This window comes from Hemitrygon akajei, chromosome 20 (genome assembly GCF_048418815.1).
Source record: "Hemitrygon akajei chromosome 20, sHemAka1.3, whole genome shotgun sequence".
NCBI classification, from domain to species: domain Eukaryota; kingdom Metazoa; phylum Chordata; class Chondrichthyes; order Myliobatiformes; family Dasyatidae; genus Hemitrygon; species Hemitrygon akajei.
Window position 1 is genome coordinate 43,971,685 of NC_133143.1, and position 12,822 is coordinate 43,984,506.

The following is a 12,822-nucleotide window of genomic DNA, read 5'->3' on the forward strand; positions in this document are numbered from 1 at the left end:
TCCTTTCATGTCTCTGTAATTCTCTATACTTCACTGTACTGCTGATGCATCTGACTTCAGTTTCTCCTTCCCAAATTGCAGAGTGAATTCTATCTTCTTACGATCACCAACCTCTTAGAGTTCCTTTACCTTAAGCTCTCTAATCAATTCTGGTTCATTGCACATCACCTGATCCAGAACATCTGATCCCTAGTGGGCTCTATCACAAGCTGCTCTAAAAAGCCATCTCATAGTCATTCTACAAACACCCCCTCTTGGGATCCAGCACCATCTTGCTTTACCCAATCTACCTGCATTTTGAAATCCCCATGGCTATCATAACATTGCCCATTTGACACACATTTTCTACCTCCTGTTGTAATTTGTAGACCACATATTTCAGAGGTTTGTATATAACTTCCATCAGAGTCTTTTTGCCCTTACAGTTTCTTAGCTCTACCCTCAATGTGTCACCGGGTTCAGACATAGCCCAAGTGCGGAGTAAAAGACACTGAAACGGGTTGATATTTCACAGACTTTAATACAAACAATGTTAAAGAGTAAAAGAAAACAATAAACGCTAGTCCAAACAGGGCTGTTGACTAAAACACTTAAATGGAAAATGAAGCATACACCGCGGCTGAAAAGAACAGCTAAGAATAAAATGAATACCGCTAGACTTCAGAGTTAATTGACTCGACAGTCCACTTTCTCAGGCAAGGCGGAATGCAGATAACAAAACGTAGCTATGTCCAAGTCTCAACAAATACTATGACGGAATAAATGGAGTTAAATATCATCACAATGAAATAATAATTAACTGACATGTGCATATTCACAAGTGCAAATGCTGAATTTGATGCGCTACCAAATCTGTGGTTGTGACACAATGATTCTACATCTTTTGATCCTATGTCACCTCTTTCTCAGGATTTGATTTCATTTTTTTACCAGCAGAGCCACCACACCTCCTCTGCTAACCTGCCTGACCTTTCAATACAATGTGAATCCTTGGAGGTTAAGCTGCCAGCTATAATTTTTTCTTAGTCGTGATTCAATGATGCCCACAGTGTTGAGCATGTCTATCTGGAACTGTGCTACAGATTCATCAACTTTATTCCATCTACTGTGTGCATTCAAATACATTTTCAGCCCTGCATTCATTACCTTTTTTAATTTTGTCCCCCTTTTACATTGCAAGTCACACCATTGACTGCAATTGTGCCTTATCATCCTTGGGTCCTTACTAACAGCCTCACACACACTGCCTCTGTCTGTAAATTAAATGCCCCATCCTCAGCCCTAGTTCCCATCCCCCTGCCAAATTAGTTTAAACATTCCTGAACAGCTCTGATAAACCTGTCCGCAAGGATATTGGCCCCTCTTGGGTTTAGGTGTCACTCATCCCTTTTGTATAAGCTGTACCTTCCCCAGAAGGGATCCCAATAATACAGAAGTCAGATCCCCTGCCCCCTGCACCAGTTCCTGAGCCACACATTCATCTGCTAAATCATCCTATTCTTACCCTCACTGATGTGTGGCACAGGCAGCAATCCAGAGGTTACTACCTAGATCCCTAAGATCTCTCTTTAGGACTTCCTCACTTTCCTACCTAAGTGATTTGTTCCAATATGTACCAAGAATTCTGGCTGCTCACCCTTTCCCTTTAGAATGCTGTGGACATGATCCGAGACATCCCTGACCCTGGCCCCTGGGAGGCAACATATCACCTGGATGTCTAAATTGCATCCACAGAATCGTGTCTCTATTCCTCGAACTATGGATCACTACTGCAATCCTCTTCACCTTTCTTCTCTTCTGCTGAGCCATAGCACAAGACTCAATGCCAGAGACCTGGTCAATGTGGTTTCCCCCCACCTCCTTGGTGTTCTTATTATTAAGGAGAACAGCCACAGGGGTACTCTGTACAGGCTGCCCATTTCCTTTCCTTCTCCTGAAATCACCCACTTACCTGCCTCTTGCAACCTGGCTGGGGGGTGATCACCTCCCTGTAGCTCTTATCTATCATTTCTTTAGCTGCAGTTTCACGTTCTCTGAGGAGCCTGCCTAAAATTAACTAATAGCCCAATCTCAGAGAAGCTCAAATGTTTTTTTTTTCACAAGCACTAAATCAAAACGTCTTTGAGAAGGGAATAAGCCTTTCAGCCTTTGAAAGGATTTTTTAAAAAACTTTGTTGTTGGTTCATCATTTCAGATCCCAGACCTGCTGGCAAAAAGATTATGTGGTAGAGTCCAATAATATCAGCAACTGAGGAATACTGCTTTGCAGATGGGTATTTGATAAATCACACAATGTTCCTCTTAAGTAGCATGGTGTGGTTAAATAAAAAAGAGATTTGAATTTAAATAAGCATCTTATCTTTATTTTGGATGCTGATCAGACTGTGGGTTTTAAAAGGATTTTAGCTGGACGCATGGTTATGTTCGGAATGAAGGGATATGGATCATGAGCAGGCAGAAAAATTTTAGTTTAATTTGGCATAGTGTTTGGTGCAAACATCACGGGTAATGGGGCCTGATGCCCTGATCTACTGTTCTATGTTCTATTAATGGCAAGACCTCTTTCAGCATTGAAAATGCTGGAAAATCTTAATAGCACACACAAAATACTGGGAGAACTCAGCAAGTCAGGCAGCATCTATTGAGGCAAATGAACAGTCAATGTTTGGGACTGAGGCTCTTCATCAGGACTGGAAAGGAGGCAGCAGAAGCAAGAATACAATGTTAGGAGGAGGGTGAGGAGCACAAATTGGCAGGATATAAGTGAGCTCAGAAGAGAGGGGAAAGTTAAGTAGTTGTGGGAGGGGATGAAAAGGAATGATGTAAGGAGGGGATGGGTGGAAGAGGAAAATAACTGAACAAGGAATTTAATAGGAGAGGACAATAGACCATGGATTAAAGACAAGGAGGAGGGGAATCAAAGGAATGTGATGTGAGGAAGCAGAATATAAGGGATGAGAGGGTCACCAGAAAGAGGGAAAACAAAGGGATGTGGGGAAAAATACAAGGATAACAAAAGGAAGTGGTTAACGGACATTAGGGAAATCAATATTGAAGCAGTCAGGTTGGAGACTACCAAGATGCGGTATGAGGTGTTGCTCAGCAGATCGGGCAGAATCCATAACAAGAGAAAAGGTTGCAGGTCCCTCATTAAAAGTGGGAACGAGAAAAAAATACATTAACTTCATGTTATGAAAGGTGTCAGGACAAATGGAACTCCTGTCGTGTGAGGCCATGGTTACTCAGGTTATCATTGGATAACTAAAGATTGCTAGGTTAATAGCAGCAGTTAGACAGTAATAGCACAGAGAAAGAACCATAAAATGTTGTGAAGTGCAGGTTGGCCAGATGTGCTGATGAAGAGGGAAAACCAATATCATATGATATTCCAATAATAGTGTTTGAAAATGTAACAAGTTAACATGGAAGCAAAAAATATTACAGTTGAGCCGAGACTGATTATTTTATTATCTTCAGTATTTTTATTATCTGTAGGTGTTACTCTGCCTCTTTAGGGAGATGACAGTGTATGGTGGATTGGGACAGACTGACACTACTGTCAGCCCCAACCCTATCAAGGCCTGTGTCCTATTATCTCTTTAAAACATAGGCTGGGTTGACACAGAGACCTCCAAGTGAACATCAATCGATCAACCAACTCTAAAACATCTGAGTCTGTCATTTATTTCAGGTGTGGGCAGCAAATCATGGAAGCGCGCCTGCAATTTTCCAGCCATTCATTTTCCTCCAGGGAGCACAATTTCATCCAATCAAGGTTGTGACAAGATCTACTGAATGAGTAATGATGAAAGGAGAGATTCTTACTCGAGGCAGCAAGGTGAGAGTTTGTTTCCTTCAAAAGGAGATAAAGATTTCCACCATAATCTATGACCCTTGTATCTGACAGCACTCTAAAATGATCTTAACATTTCTACTTCACATCAATAAAACTACACCAAACCTGAGGGGTTTAGACAGTGCTGTTAAGAAATTAGTACTTGAAAATGAAGGGCAATTAGCAGCAGCGGGCGACTTTCGGTTTGATGTATGGTCCTGTCCTTTTGTCTAATGACTCAGACCTTGCACACTGTCTGGCCATGGGCAGGGTAATTTCCAATGAGTCAGGGGTGTTCAGGTGGAATTTATTTCAAGCTCCAGTGAAGAATATTGACCCAGGTTTTACTGCTTTGTAGCCAGTTGTCAAATGCTGAACCATCAATTCTTCCAATGGATATTTACATAACTTAATGATAATAATTATGGAGAAGCTGGCATGACATAATCTCAGCACAAAACTGACATAATTCACTATGTGAAGTCTGACTCCAATACCTGATATATCTTAACACAGGGCATAGAACAGTATAGCACAGTCCAGGTTCTTTGGACCACAATGTTGTGCCAATATTTTGACCTACTCCAAGATCAATCTAACCCATCCCTCCAAAACAGCTCTCCATTTTTCTTTCATCTATGTGTCTATCTAAGATTCACTCTAACATCCCCCCTATACTTACCTCCAAACATCAAATTATGCCCCCTCTTATTAACCATTTCCACCCTAGGAAGAAGTCTCTGGCCATCCACTTGATCTATGCATTTCATTTTTTACATCTTTATTAAGTCACCTCTCATCCTCCTTTTCTCCAAAGAGTAAAGCCCTAGCTCCCTCATCCTATCCTCATAAGACATGCTCTCTAATCCAGACAACATTCTGATAATTCTCCTCTGTGCCCTCTCTAAAGCTTTCACATCCTTCCGACAATGAGGCTATCTGAACTGAACACAATACTTCAAGTTAATTATAATTAATCTTCCATTAATGAATGGTACTTTGCATTTCTGACTGTATCTCTATAATTACTTGATCTGTGTTCCCGTAATTCTTCTAAATAATACTCAAAGATTAATGTTAATTTGATCACACTGATGTAAAATTGGATCTGCAGCACCAGAACAAAATGGTTAAAACTGCAAAATTATTTTCAATTGAGAAGTTGACCATTTGGGACAGCATATCCCTGCTGTAATGTATCTTCCAATATGATATACTTCTCACTGTATTTCATCTTGCTCCTCCGTTAATATTTCCTTCATATGCTTAAATATATCCATGTTGATTAACCCAACCACTTTGAGAATTCAAGTTGATTTAGTAACCATTCTGAATGAACACTGTCATAAACATCCTGCAATGGGAATTGCCACTTCCTCAGTTCTGGTGCGATTTGTGACAGCAGCAGCCCCATGAGAAGGTGTTACGCTAATTCTCATACCAACCAGGAAAATGGTGTAAAGTATAGAAGAACTGAGACACTGTCAAAATATTATTAATTCACTAAAGGCAAGAGTAGAATGTGAATCCCATGAGGCAGGTGTAAAAGCCTGACCTTCCAGTGTCGAAGAATTGCTTGAGTTTGTAAAGCCAGTCTGGTGCTAAGCCTAATTTAATAGTCATAACTGGTTTTAGCTCAGGAGGTTATGAAAAGTCTAGCATTCATCATTACATGGTTGCAGTGACACTTTTCTTTTAGAGAGAAATCAAACCCAAGATTTAATAAATTTTGACAAGGTTCTCTGAAAATTAACCTACATTTAAAGTTCTTCTTTGAAACTGGGTACAATTCATTATCTTGGGTAGACATTAGCTTGACACTTGTTATAATTTATAAGAATTATAATTGAACCATTATGGAACTTTAAATGATATTGCAATTTATGTCAGACAATTGTATTTCAGAGTACTGTCTCATGTCCTGTGCAGTATTATGAATATTGTATTATGACACCAGGTTATTCAGTATTCTGGAAACCAATCTGACAGACAATGTGCAAAGGGTTAAAGTGTCACGACTTGCCTGGAATTACCCTGTCTCTAATGCACTCATTAAAGATCAAGTTGAAAGCATTTATAAAATAGAAAAACAATAACAGCCTTTTCTTATCTATTTAAAGGAAGAATGTATGTCAATCCCACATGCTGTTATTGAATGGCATCAATCATTAAATTGCTTGACAAATGACACTAAAAGAAGCGGAGTGCTATAAAATGGTTGAGAATTGTAATGATGTGTTCACAATGACCTCTACAATCCTTTCACCAGCAATTCCCTCTCCTTCAAACCTTTGCTGATGAGTTTTCCTTCCAAAGTGAGCAAGCTTCTTAATGGGTTTAGGTATTTCAGCAATCATTTGTCAAAACAGTTTAATAAAAATAACATTAAATTTAGTGTGTTTCAGCAGCAACTCAGCATTATGCACACACACACACACACACACACACACACACACACACACACACACACACACACACACACACACACACACACACACACACACACACACACACACACACGTAATTTTGCTTCCAATTGCAATGCAAAACAGCTCTGCACAAGTTGGACTATTTTCATAATAGGACTATCTTCCCTAGTGCTCTTTCCAACATCAGAGCTGAGACAAACAAATCACAGAACAGCACAGGTTTTCCAAAAAAAATGTATCTGCAACTTCTGTAAGTCAGAGGTATACTGCAGCTCCTGCTTACTAATGTTATCCACTTAATCTTGGCTTGCTGCACCCAGTGAGCTCTCCAGCAAGTGGAAGCATTTGTCTTGATGTCTGCAACAGCTTACTGAAAAACACATCCAAGCTGCTGAAATGTGTTAAACAAAGGCAAGAACTGTAATTTCTTATTAAAGTACTTGAGGAATATATTTTACATTGCTTTCTCAACTTTTTGCAGAATCATTGAGAGAAAAAAGTCCCTTGGAATAAAATCTTTTTTTTTGCCTTCTGTTGAAAATTGCTCTGAGTATCTTCAAGTTATTGAATATTATCACAGCAATGCAGGAAGATCTAGATCCAAGATATATTCCTTCAAAGATGAAAGTAATTTTGACAAACAACAGAGGCATTTAATATTTTTCCAGTGTGAGATTACAGTATCTTAAAGAAATTCATCTAGAGGATTAATAAAGTGTCGAGAAAGTATTGCTTGGGTTCAAAGATACCTCAGAGCACAAGCTAAAATATTGCAATGACTTCTGACAGAATATTGCACTGTCTGCTGACAGAGATGCATCCAACTCACATAAGCTCTAAAAAGCACCTTGTTCAAATCCTTAAAAAAAGCAACAAAGTTGAGAAAGCAAGAATTTTCAGATTATTAAAGTATTCAAGCATATAAACTGAAGGTACTGGTGGACTGCAGTAGAGCATCTTTATTGTTTTTTTTCTTAAATGTGTTTTGTATCCCCTAATTGAAACATAACAGAAAGCCATTTGCTTTTTGCCTCAGTCCTGTATCGTGCCTTGGTGTTTTAAGGCTGTTATTCAGTGCTTTTCCTGTTTATTTTCTTCTCCCAATGTTAGCTTTCCCTTGCTCAGATAGTGATATTTAATGTTGTTATCTCATATTTCCAACTTCCTCCATTTACTCCCAGTTCACCCAGATCTAATTCCAACTGTTCTATTTAGTGCTTTCACAATACTTTCTATTTTTAATTATGGGAAAACAGGGGGTTTCTTCACACTTTCTTCACATCATTAACACAAACTAAAATATTCTTGTAGTAAACTGACTGCAGTCCTTGAAAATTAGTTACCATCTACCGGTACTTAATTTGTATTTTTCTCAAGACATCAATTCGGTTAAGTTTCATTTGTTAATTATCACCATTATATCAACAAGACCATTTCACGTAAACAGACTAATTGTTATTTTATTTCAATCCCTTTCTGCACCATGCTTCCCTCAGATACCTCATCACTCTTTCTTTCAGAGGACTTTCTATTATTGTGGCCTCTACTGGTGTCACACTGGAAGATTTATCTCCTGTGCTTTCCTCTTAAATTGGCAGCGTAGTCACTTCTTTGTATTCTTCTGACATATCCGTCAAGAAAAGACAAATTCTATTCGTAACTTCCCTTAACACTGCTGTAAAGTCTGTCTGTGGAACTCACCCTGAGCACCTTTGGTAATGCGGACAAAAATATTTGAATCATTTTCTTCTCTTGAAATTTTTTCTACATCTTGTCTCCTTAAAAAAAATCTGTAATGGGAATATATTAGCAGATGCGTTTTGGATGCAGCACTTTTTTTCCCCCAAAAATCTTTTTTAGTGTTATCTTTTGTTTAGTCATTTTTACTCATTTTCTAAATGTTATTTCCTGAAATTAAATGCTCCATTAAAATTTTAAATGATAGATGAAGCCATATCATGGTTGCCATGCATTATCTTCAATCTGGATAGCTTCCGACCTGATGCAATACTTTATATTTCATCTGGGTGGCCTCCAACCTGATACCTTCTCTCTTCTTACCTCCTTACCCACCTATTACCTCCCTCCCCTTCCCTTTCCTCCATGGCCTTCTGCCCTTTCCTATTAGATTCTCCCTTCTCCACCCTTTATCTCTTTCATCAATCGACTTCCCAGCTCTTTACCTCTCCCCTCCCCCTTTCCTGGTTTCATCTATCACCTGCCACCTTTTTTTATTCCAGTCTTGATGAAAGGTCTCAGCCTGGCCTGGCTTGCTGAGTTCCTCCAGCATTTTGTGCGCATCTGCAGATTTTATCTTGTTTGCCATATCATTGCCTATCAGCAAAATATTCACTAATCCATGACCTGTATCTAAGTATCTCACATGTATGTACTGTATATGATGATATTACTTGTAATAATTCAAATGCATGTACAAAAATAGTTATACCTTCTTGATTCTCACTCTGATCCCCAGATTTCGATGGAACAGAACATGTAATGCAACAGTACTTGTTTGGCAACGCAGCATGCTGAGCTTAATTAGCATACTCTAACAGGCATGCCAGCTGAGATCAGCTAACTCACTATAGACAAATAATGAGTACAGGACCTTTTGTTCTTTGCTAGATGCTGCCTTTACACACAAAGTTAGTAATGAAACAGGTTTCACTATTTTTCAAAGCAACACACACAAAATGCTGGAGGAACTCAGCGGGTCAAACAGCATTGATGGAAATAAATAGACAATCGGCGTTTTGGGGCCAAGAACCCTCCTCGGGACTGAAAAGAAAGGAGAAAGATGCCAGAATATAAAGGTGGGGAAGGTAAAGGAAGATAGCTAGATGGTGATTAATGAAGGCAGGTGGGGAGGAAGAGTAAAGGGCTGGAGATGATAGGAGACGAGAGTGGATCTTAGGAGAAGGGAAGGAGGAGAGGACCCGGGGAGGTGATAGCAGGTAAGAAGAGATAAACAGCCAGAATTGGGGGGGTGGGGGGGGGGGAGAAAGAAGAAGAAGAAGAAGAAGAAGAAGAAGAAGAAGAAGAGGAGGTGGAGGAGGAGGAGGAGGAGCAGGAGAAAAAGAAGCAGCAGCTATCCTTTTTCCCTGTCATCTTTTCCCTTCCTTTCCAGTTCTGAAGAAGAATCTTGGCCAGAAACATCGACGGCTTATTCATTTCCATTGATGCTGACTGACCTGCTGAGTTCCTCCAGCATTTTGTGTGTGTCGCTCTGGATTTCCAGCAGCTGCAGAATCTCGTGTGTTCATGTTATTCACCATGAGTCAATCAACAGCAATCTGCTTCAATGAACTCTACTCTAAATGATATGTGTCCGAGACATGGGCTGAAGTCAAATCCTGATAATATCCACAAATCTCTAAGATATGCAGGATACAACATGAAAAACTTATATTGAGAATACTGGCAGAGAATTCCAAGGGTTTAAAAAAGCGATGTACTTTTATTTCATTTAATATTAGCACAGTTGGTAAAATGATTGAAGAAGTTCAAAAGACTAGGAGAATTTTAAAGTTACTTTATGCCCCAAATCGCTTAGTTTATCTTATTTCATTTTGGACTAATATTCCATTTGCCCAGATCAGATCCCAAGTTATAAACGTACTCTCAACTCCCATGCCAAAGTACAGTATACAGATGCAGGAAAATCCCATGTCACCAGGTGTATAGTTCCAGAAAAGGATGTTCAGCTGTTTCACTGAACCACAGAAACCATGAGTCATGCCTCAAAATTCACACACTGACCATTTTATTAGGTGCACCGGTATACCTGCTCATTAATGCAAATATTTAATCAGTCAATCATATGGCAGCAACTCAATGCAAAGAAACACGCAGACATGGCCAGGAGTTTCAGTTGTTGTTCAGAGCATAATCATCATGGGGAAGAACTGTGACCTAAGTGATTTTGACCAAGAAATAATTATTGGTGCTGGACGAGGTGGTTTGAGTATCACAACAATTGTTGATCTCCTGTAATTTTCACGTCAACAGTATCTAGAGTTGTGCTTAGCCACATACTTATAATTTAAAAATGAGTAGAGCAGGGGCTAAGCACACAGCCTTTGGGTGGAGCTCTGCTGATGGAGAACGTGGATGAGATGTTGCCAATCTGAACTGACAGCAAAGAAATAGAGGATCCAATTGCACAAGGAGGTACTTTGTTTTCATTTAATATCAGCACAGTTGGTAAAATGAGTGAAGAAGTTCAAAAGACTCGGGGAGTTGGTCCTTTATTTTTTCCCTTTAAATTGTGGTTATTTCAGGTCTTTTGCTCTGTGGCTATTTGTAAGCAAGCAAATCTCAATGTTGGATAGCTTATACATTCTTCAATAATAGATGCATTTATTGAGGCCAAGGTCTGGAAGTTTATTGATTAGTTTTAACAGGATGATGGTATTGAATGCTGAGCATTCTTGTGTATGCTCCTTTGCTGTGCAGATGTTCCAGAGCTGAGTGAAGAGACAATGAGATGGCATCTGCTATGGACCTGGTGCTCCAGCAAGCATTTTGGAGCAGACCCAAGTGGCTTCCTAGGCAGGAGGTGTTATATTTCAATACAAAGAATGGTGTAGAAAACAATAAACATGCAGTGAATGGCAGTTCTGTGGGCAAAAATGCCTTGTTAATGAAAGAGGTCAGAAGAGAATTGTAATGTATGGATCTATTTCTTTTTAGAGCAATGACTCTGCATCAACATTATGTATTTATCTGTTGTCTGCCCATGCGCTGTTGTCTACGCATATGCATTATTCTTTCTCTCTCGCTGCAATCTGGATATATCAGTTAAAGCTATCTCCTGCATGTGTGCTTTTGTTTAATTGATATGTAGTTGTACACAAACACAACAAATTGACAATGAGTACAAACATGAGTGTCAGAAAATATCACAAATTTCACCAACAGTTATGGGATGAAGCAGTGAGAGGTAAACAGCACAAAATCATCATGAATAACAGTAAAAGACATGTTGAATTTAAAGTCAAAATAATGTGGCGATAGCTACAGTCAGGAAAGTTGATTAATTTGATAGTGCTAATGAAGGCAGGGAGTCATATACAATGAAGGCTGAACTGTATTGTAAAGCGAACAACATGGAGGAGCAAAAGAAAGCCCCTTCTCTTCTTAGCTTAATGGATACAATGACGTGCAGTCTCTTATACAACTTAGTAGCCCCTGAAAAGCCAGCAAGCAAGCTATTTTATGAAATTGTTACAATTTTACAAAATCACTTGAGCCCAAAACCGTTGGCAATAGATGAGAGATTAAGATTTTGCACAAGAAACTAGTCAAAAAAAAAAGAAAGCATTTCTGAATGCATCGCAGAACTGCACAAACTTTCCCAGTACTGTGACTTTAGAGATGGACTTTCTGATGTATTAAAGGACAGGCTTGTATGTGGCATGTATAGTCAAAATACTCAAAGAGGCTACTATCAAAAGGAGACCTAGCCTTTCAACAGGTATTCACCATTGCAATATCATTAGAGACTACAGCAAAGGTTGCAGCAGAACTACAGAAAAAGTGGCTAGAATGTGAAATGCACGAAGTATCTTTGAAAGGTGCAAAAGCCAAAGATGTTATCAATGTGGCAAATCCTCTCATAATGCAAATAACTGTTGGTTTAAAGAAAAAGTTTGCAGAAAGTGTCACAGACAAGGTGACATAGAGAAAATGTACAAGGCAGACAAAAAGCACAAGTGAATAAAAAGTTTCAAACACAAAACTAAGGAAATAAGTTACCGAATGTAAAACAGAATCAGACAACATAGAGTCTAACAAAGGTGAACTGTCATGCATAGAACTGCATAGCATAACTGAAGCAGATCACAAAATCATTTGGATCACAACAGATGTAACCGGTGTAAAACTGAAAATGGAGCTGGATCTACTTGTTCTAGAGCAATGACCCCCTTAACACTACGTATTGAGCTGTTGTCTACTCATGCGCTGTTTACGTATGTGCATTATTCTCTAACTCTCTCTCTCTCTCTCTCCCTCTCGCTACAAGGTGAAGACACCAGTTAAAGCCATCTCCCATATGTGTGCTTTTAATTAATTGATATGTAGTTGTGCACAGACACACCAAGATTGAGCAGACTGGTTCAAACTGACAGAAAGGTGACAGTAACTCAATCATGCATTGCAACAATAGTGAGCAGAATAGCATCTCTGAATGTATAGCATGTCAAACTTTGAAATGGATGGGCTACAGCAGCAGAAGACCACATGCATACATTCCGTGGCCACTTTAGTGGGTACAGGAGGTACCTAATAATGTGGCCACTGAGTGTATTTTTACAGCAGAAATGTAAATTAAGTGTTCATTAAAAATATTGGAGAATACATCAATAAAACATTTAAATGTTTATAATTTTTTAAAAAATTAATTATTTCCTGTTATTTCCTCTTAAAATTATTACCTCAGAATACAAAATACAAATGAACCAATTAATCATATTCCAAAGTGACTGCAAGTCTACGGTCTCTTGTATTTAATGAGTGAGGATTCTCTCAGGCTAAATATGGGACTGATACTGA